The sequence below is a fragment of the Nasonia vitripennis genome, chromosome 2, assembly GCF_009193385.2.
Source record: "Nasonia vitripennis strain AsymCx chromosome 2, Nvit_psr_1.1, whole genome shotgun sequence".
Classification (NCBI taxonomy): Eukaryota; Metazoa; Arthropoda; class Insecta; order Hymenoptera; family Pteromalidae; genus Nasonia; species Nasonia vitripennis.
Genome location: NC_045758.1, coordinates 22,149,945 through 22,157,357, shown reverse-complemented (window position 1 = coordinate 22,157,357; position 7,413 = coordinate 22,149,945).

Below are 7,413 nucleotides of genomic sequence, written 5' to 3'. Positions count from 1 at the left end.
AGCATTTAGCGGCCCGATCGAGTCCTGGCACTTTCGAGTAGGCGGAGAAAGTCTCGTGCGGGTATGTGTGTGTGTGTGTAGACTGTAAGAGACGTTGTACACATCGGAGTGAATATAGACTTAAATGCTATAGGAACATTAGCTGCGCGATCGCGATTCCTCTCGTCGGCGCGACTGACCTCGATTTTTGTATACACCAACGAGAGAGAGGGACATGCTACGCGTATTAGTGGGAGCCGCTCGTTATAATCGCGTTAAATCGGCCATTATTTTAATAGCTGTACACAACGCCGCTCTGAACGAGATGAGATGAGCAGTAGTTGGGTATTTGCTTTTAAGGGACGGTAAGTGCTTCGATTTCTCAGGCAGATTGAGCCAGGCGTTTTTTTCGAAATAATTGTGCGCTCGTTAATTAGACTCGCGGAGTGTTGTTTCGATTCTCGGTTTGAATTTTTTTGTTGAAAGTATATTTAAAATTCGTATTCAGCTTATCTGCAGTGATTTAATTCAGGACTTCACAGGCTCCTCCGACTAATAGGACAAATATTGGAAAATCCGGGGAAAATTCGATTGCACAACATTTTTATCCATGTGCAAATGGATTACAAACGGTTACGGGTAGGATGAAGGTCTACGTGTGATTATCTGTGCAAACTTGATTATCTCAATTTCACGTTGACTTATCTTGCCGCCTACTCGCTGTTTGAAAATGCGGGCGGAATGTTTCAACTGTTTATATTGAACTTTGCTGCATCCATATAAAGAGTTTATACTTCGTAGTAGCGTAAAAAAATATTGTATCATTTTCAAATAAATTTTACGAATCACGGCACTGCAGCGAACGAAGCAAAACTGGAACCATAAGACTCGAGAAAAGGAGCAAGCGGCGCGGACGTCATAGCAGGCCACTATGGGACAATCGACGTGAGATAATCGACGTCCTGTTGCCGTTCCAGGAATCGCGTTGGTTATAGCGCCACCGGCCATCTGCGCTTCTTTCACTTTCGTTGTTTATATTGCAGCCGGCTTTGCGTTTGCACGCTTGCTTGGGCTTTTCCTGCACTTTGCCACTTGGATTCGGATAACCCATGTAACTGCGCGGATTACAGAACGTGCGGTAAAACCCATAAATAGCATACGAGCAGTCCCGAGATCTTTGGGTGTAACGGAAAAAGGTGTGTGTGACGCACGTCACTGTATGTTGTGAATCACGGGGCGATCATAGCGGATATCTGAGAAAAGTTGGTTTTGTAACGAAATTTCATAACGATGATTCAGGGAGCACTATGAGGACACGACGATTAAAAATAATTATTACTATTTTTGGGGAGAACAGTTGTTCTCGTGTTGCTTCGATTACAAAATGAGTTCGTTGTTGCTTTTAATACATCCTAACTTTTCGTGTTGATTCGTACTGCTGTTAAGAGAAATGTGCTCGTAAAATGCATCTCCTTTTTTTACAATTTATAAAAACATGTAGCATTATCTCTATAGCTACAAGTAGGTCTTGCTGTTATGCAGGCATGAAAGATAATGTCAGTATATAAGTAATTTTTAACCTGCATGGTAGCAAAAAGTGAAGCAATCGAAACGAATATAATCAAATACCTTGGTTTGAGAATCATTTTTGCCAGATACGTTCATTGCTGAACATCCTTAAGAATAAGAGAATACGACAAAGTAGCTCAGGGCTTCGTTACAATATGTTTTCGTAGAACTAACTATCTGGATGACAGTCTGCACTGATAATACTGAGCTTGAAGAAATCCACTTGAAACAATCTCGCTTCACACCTTTTGTAGACTACAATATAACTTGTATAAATATCCTGCTAAAGTATGTGAAGGTCAAAGCAAGACAAAATATGATGACAGGGCGAAGCATGACACTGCTGATAACAATCTTGGTTTTTCATTTAGACCTTTATTCTTACATTCTGTTAATGCACAGACCGGGCATTCTTTTGATTTTCCAATAATACCTCATAATACATACAAGCAATGCGTGTCAAAAGCTCTGTGTGAAGAAATACAACGATTTATGTTGAAAACTATTGAGACTATTGCGAATCTGACCAAAACTCAAATTTGATTTATAGGTACGTTTAAATTCCGCTAGGGGCGCATAAGCACTTTCTTCCATTTCTATTCCCATCATCGTTATTCGCGTAGCTAGTGCATATATAGGGGCATTTTACCTGTGTCAATCCATCTCAATTATTAGACCTGCTTGGGCTTCTCTTACTATAACTACCGAAGTTTAAATTGATTACTACGTATTTTCTATTTTCTCCATCTTTATTTATAATTGTGCGTCTAGATGTTGGGCTTGGCAAATCTTCTGCAACCTCGCGGACAGACCCGTAATACTTTCAATACATAAAAACCCGTAATACGTAATACGTAAAGATCCTCTGTTACTTCGTTGCAAACTTGATTTTCAATTTGTTTTTATGAATGCGGAAAAGAGCCCTTATCGAGCCTCTGCGCATGTTAAACAAATTTGTTACTCATCGTCATCGTTAAAGCGTTAGACTTGCTGATATATTTGAAAAAATATCGTTTACTGGCCAGCCGATTCGTCGGAGCAAGTATTTCAGCTCCGTACGTCTATCGTGAATAAGTATGATGAGAAAGTTCTGGTGAAGCTTCAAACAGCCATATAATAAGGTGACGAAATCAATGAATGCGCGTGTTGCTGCTCGCAGAAAGTGTTTCCGAGATAATAATTGTTTATTAGCCAAAGTCTATGTTATTTCACTTTCTTGATAATTCAGCACTCCGCAGAAAAGCACGATCTATCATTAAAAGCGCTTTTCAATGATAATGCGATTCGAGGCATAATTCAAGAAAACATCGCTTTCCGAGCGATGCTCTGCTCAAAAACGAAACTCGACCACATCCTACGATTAACGAGTCAGCGTAATTACATTCGGTCTTATCCGTACGAATCTCCCATTGTATAGCCTTGCCCACAGAGCAAAAAGTTAGAAACACGCGCCAAAGGAAGAAGAATATTATCCGAGAGCGCTGAGATGTACACCTACATATCGAACAAAGAAATCGGAGGAAGAAAGGATACGCACACATCCAGAGACGGCAAAATTCGAGGGGCCAGCACTTTCGCCGGTCCCGGGCAGTGAGCTGCCGAAAACGTTCGACTTCCTTTTCGGAGAAACTTTTACTTTCTTCGCGGGCTCGCCGCGCAACGATCGGCCGCAGCTCATCCCACTAAATTACGGAAGCGTGTAATAGACTCGCGCGCGGGCTTGCGCCCGGCTATCGGATTTACATTTTTAATGGGATGTTACGCTGTCTCCCACTTGCCCGGCCGCGCGCCGACTTTTCGTTTTGACGCCAATTTTACTTTTTCTTTCTTTCTACCTTTCCTCTTCGCTCAGCGCGATTTTACGGTTTCGTAACAGGCCGGACTACGTTTGCATAAATTTACGCCTGATGATGATTTTACCTAACGTTTTACGAATTTTCATGCGGGACGTACTAGCTTATATTTTTGGAAACAATGTGTTATTATCGCTTTCTAAGCTCTACACCACTTTTACTACTGCCCGGCGAGTCACGAGGTGGAACGATCGTTGTAATTGATTCAACAGTGATTCGAAATTGAGGTACAGTATAATATATAGAGTAAGTATCGCTAATCAATTCGCTCGATATAATCTACTCTTAGAACAAGAGTTTAAAAATTTAACTGCCAGAACGACTGGTCCCCCCTGACGTACAATTTTAAAACGATCTCAGTGGCACACTATTCTCTCGAACCTCGACGAGGCGAGCGCAGATGCATCGCAGCAGGCATCACTTAGGTATTTAGTAGAAAATAAAACCCGATAGCAAAGCGCTTTTAGGTGTACGAGATGCACCAGCACAAAGGAAAATAAAAAACATGCAGCGATTATTGGTTACGGCCCGCATCTCAACGCAAACAACTGCTCGTTTAATTACAGCAGACGAAGTAAAAGTTTCCCGGTGGTAGTCAGTCCGTTAAATAATTTCGAGGCGAACAAAAGACGCGGCTGAAAATCTCAGAGTCGCGCAAAAGCGTCCAAAGAGCTTCGTATCCAAATCGTCTGATGCCGATTAGAATAATTCCGTGCGTAGGCGGGCGTACGAAAAAAAAACTATATAAATTTCGGGCGGTTGGTTCGTTTCCCAAGTGTGCCGTTGACTTTCTCCGCTGTTTAAACAATATTTCACGGTATCGCGACTTTCCGGCGGCGGTGGGGCCTCAATGTCGTAAAGTCCCTCGCTGTATAGAGGCGCGCGTTTAACTGCCTCAAATATCCTGGCACGACAATACACCTTTCCGTCGCAATTTTATTGCGAGATTACTGCGCGCTCTGCCTCTCACGAGTCACAATTATTATTTGGTAATAGGGTCTGGACGCTGCCGGGTGAGATTATGTTCTTCCGAGCATTTTTTGCCGGCAGGTTTTTTTCTAAGCAAAGCGTAGGTATACTATACAGGTAATCGAAAAAAATGTTTACTGCGATCGCGTTGTCGTTATGCGGATGGATTTTATCGACCGCTGCAATTAGGTTCGGCGATAAAAAATTTTCGGCTGTACATAGCGCTTGTGTACAGTTTTCGTATCAACTGTCGTCTTTTTAGTATACAGAATACCTAGGAGGCTGGCGTTATAAACTTTCGAAATTGTATACGCGTACAGCTATAGCCTTTAACAGTAAGTGATCGAACGAGCACCTAAAAATAGCCGTAAGTTTAAGTTCGCGCCATGGTTCAACGATTGGAAATGCAGATGCACCTCGTAGAAATCGCAAAAAGCATCAATTAACCACACTGGATTCCCGCGCAAAAAGAGCCGCGAAATTACGCTCGATTGTTAATTAGCCCGGCGCTCGTGTGTGACTCTCCTGAGGCCCATACGAAAATGGAGATATCGAACAGATGGACAGCTGCTGCAGTGAAAACGATAGCGAAAGCCTGCCCCGTTGGTCAACTTACGCTCTCGAGAGAGGTGACGACGAGAAACCCGCGAGACGAAATGCCGAGAGCGCCTCATTCCGAGAGTATAAACTGGATTTCGCACGCGATTCCCATAGTCTCCGTAACGAGACGCGAATTCCTAGGGCACTTCCTCGGTCATTGAGTTTTTCTCCGCAAGAATCTCTGGTATTTCTGGACTGTGTGTATAATTATAAACCTATGCCGAAAGCCGCTTTTGGACATTGTCATTATCAGCGTCAAGTGGAGTTTGCAGTTGAGGGTTTTTTTTTTCTTTCTTGGATTGAAGGAGAAAAATGGTTAATTTACTGGGATATAGAGTTACGGCTCTGGTAAAGAGTTTCTCTCACTTTTGTTCCTCCTCTCGGCGACTGCTCGAGACAATGGACACCTACATACGCCTCGCTGTCAAGGATCATCTTTGCTGATGTAGAGATGGGGGATATTGTTCGTGGCGACGAACGAGACGTGAAATTATCCGGAAGGGCCAGAGTCAAGGAGAAAACGATTGTTTTAATCGGTTTTCTCGTGTAAGTACGGAGTATCGATTATCTGTATCGTCGAAATCAGTAATACCTATATCATAAATAAAGAGAACAAGTTTGATAACCTCGACCCTAAACGTCGATCCCCATTAGCCGAATAACGTCTTTAAACCGTATATAGTAACGACTCGAACTGCGCTGGATAATTATAGGGACAATGGAAAACGGCAAAAAACCCACGCGTTTTTACCGCAGTTAATCATCGAGCGCACTTAGAAACTGCGCTCAACGGCTTATTCGCGTATGCAGATTCTCCATAAGGTAAGTGCATAAATCAGGTATCAGTCTCCGACCGCATTAGAAAGTCCCGGTTGAAAAAAAATCATTCAACAATTAAGACTAATTTCAAGGTAAAACTGCAATCCTTACAGGGCTCTAAGAGTTGAATGAGCTCGCTGCTATAATAGCGCGAATGTTTAAGAAAGGAGCTTAGGTTTTTTGTCGTCGTCGTCTCTTTTTTTCATCGACTATAATTTAACGGCTCTTTTACGGCATTACAAAAATAGCCATTCATAAGGTTCTTACAACATCGTGAACTTTTTGATGATGATGCGATGACTAAACTAGCGACTTTTACAATTTCACCGAATCGGCGAATAAAGAAACTTTCTACGAAACGCGTTCGATATGTCGTACTTGCAATAGTTCATCATAATTATTGTAAGGAAGGAAGAACAAACGCGCTTTGAATATGCATTAGAAGCCACATCGCGAGTCGATGTATCGAAAGGATTCGGCTTGTAATTTGTTCAGCGAATAGCAAAAGTAAATATAAATCCCAAAGCATTTTTACTTCATTCGGACTTTCGCGTGTCTCCGATTTCAGGTATGAATCATAATGTCCACGCGCGCGCGCAATGACGATGTATTTTCGAAATTACAGATTTTGAAATACGGAAACTCGATTAAGTTATGAGAGTTTTACATCAAAGATTATCGTTTCTAGAGTTGGAAAAAAAATTCACGAGGAAGGTGAAGCTTGGAACAGCTTCGTATAATTTCTCTTACGTATAAAATTTATCCTCTCCGAGTTTCCAAAACGTCCGCATGAAAAGCGGCTCACGGTCGAAATTTCACGGGCAGCGGTTTCGTCGCTTTCCAGCTCCGAAATCAACAAGGATCTACTCTCGATCTGCCGGTACTCATGCATATCGTATCGCGCGTACGAAAAAGAAGAAACGACGCACGAGTATCGGTAAGTACATCAAGAGGCTTACGGCTAGCAATCGATGGTATTATTTTCCCGTCGCAAAAAATAAACATTATTCGAGCATAGTACAGTGTATAGGTAAGTATTACACTATAGGAGAGCCTTATCTTCTTTTTTGTTTTTCAATTCCAAAGAAATGCGTCTTCTCACACACACGGCTTGCGCGAGAAAGTTGAGCGTTAACAAGGGTATCATTAAAGTCATGTCAATAATGCTCGTTAAGTCATATTTGCATAAAACGGCGATACGTACTATAAGAGGCTCTCTCGGCTTCGAGCCATAACCGGTAGCTTTTTCTCGAAGCTCTTGGTTCACCGATCTTCCTCGGAACATTATAATACATTAGAATAATTTCGCGGAGTTAAAAATAAAACCTCATCGGAATCCGCAGCTTCGAGGTGCACCACCTGTGCTCGAGACGAGAAAAAAAATTCAAGTCAATCGGCGATATCTCGTCGTGTGCCGCAGAAGGCCGCTCGCACGTACACGAGCTCTCCGTTCCGGTCTGTCCGGTGAAGCAAGTTGTCACTTTCGGTGATCCCACACGCGCATACACACACACACGCATCAGGAGACAAAGATCCTCCAGGCGGAAAAGCTCGCGCAAGGAAGACAGAAATAAAGGGAACGAGGAAGGAGAAGCGCCTCAACAAGTTATAAGACTCTCTATAC